This window comes from Arachis ipaensis, chromosome B05, assembly GCF_000816755.2.
Source record: "Arachis ipaensis cultivar K30076 chromosome B05, Araip1.1, whole genome shotgun sequence".
NCBI classification, from domain to species: domain Eukaryota; kingdom Viridiplantae; phylum Streptophyta; class Magnoliopsida; order Fabales; family Fabaceae; genus Arachis; species Arachis ipaensis.
Window position 1 is genome coordinate 142,752,409 of NC_029789.2, and position 1,565 is coordinate 142,753,973.

Below are 1,565 nucleotides of genomic sequence, written 5' to 3' on the forward strand. Positions count from 1 at the left end.
TTTAATAATAACATATTTAATTATATTATTATGTAAAATATTAGTAATGACTTATAGAATTATGTTCTGATAATTATATTGTGTATCTTAGATGTTATTTTTTAAAAAAAATACTCAAATCTTAAGTAGAGATTAAAAAATTAGTTATAAAAAAGTGTCACCTAATAAATTGCTATATTTTCTATAGACATGGCAAATATTTTTAAATAGAGATTAAAAATTAGTCATAAAAAAGTGTCATCCTTCATTCATATCTTAAGAAAAGGATCTTGTTATGCATTTAAAGAATGAAAAATCCTACTGTGATAACACCAAAATTGTCATTAGGGAATGACATAGATCATCGATGTGGATTCCTCTTACCAGCAACAGGTGTCTAGAAAACAACATGTTATGCCTACGTTAGTTTTATTGTTCCCACTTCCCTGTATAATAAGGCAACATTTACAGAAGATTGTAGTAGGCATGTTAATGATTTGTTAATGAAATGATGAAATCAACCGAACTAAATGCAAATAAAAAATTTCAGGATAAAATTAAATATTAAAAATATTTGAAAAAAAAATATTAAAAATAAAAACTTTTTATTCAACTCTTATTTTTATTATCAGTATTTGATTATTTTATTAATAATTTTTTTTTCCGGCCATACAAACACAAGCTGATTTTTTTGGTTATGGAAGCTGTGAATGTGTTGTGCGTAGTTATGAATGTTAGAGGTGGTAGACCAATTTGTGGGACAGCTTTTGTTCAGATTTGGTGTTAAGAAATTAGATCTTCTAATTTTATTGTTGAAATTTTTTTGTCAGCACATCGGAGGGTCCGTTTTGCATGGAGGGAATATCTGAAATTTACATGAAGCGTATCAGACCTTTCTAGTTCTGTATGAATGAATTTTTTTTTTATTTTCCCTCAACAACACGCATGATCCGTATTGTAGTGAACAAGTCAGACTGTTCGATAAATCTCGCCCTACTCGCACCGTCCAATTTTTTATCTGCTAACATCACATGCAAGTAAAGCAAAACCTGATCCCCGGGATACACATTAACTTAACCACCACTACTAGAATTCGAACCTGTGTGACTTTAGTTTGAGACAAATATTTTTGCCACTATATCACATTACTTTAATTTTTTATTTTTGTTTAAACCACGAGTAGTGTGATGATGGCATCATAGTTTTGGTTAATAATAAACTAGTTAGGGTCAACATATAGAATGTGAGTGACGAACAGTATTGCAACTTACAAGGGCAGAAACCGTGAGGCGCACACCGAAGGCAACGTGGAACATCCAGATTCAACAGTCCAAATCAGTGGGGTTCCTTAGTCTCCAGCCCACAGTCTTGGGCTTTTCTCCTTTGCCTTCTTTTTCAAAATCAAAATAACGCTCATGCCATACCAATACTACCGCCACATCATGTAACCATGACACAAAGCACAAAAATATATATACAAATTTATTAACAGCAACTTTAGACTGTTAATGTTTTCCTAGCAGTTCATTAACATACTAAAATTTTTGCATACATACACATATAGAATTTTGACCAAAAAAAAAAAA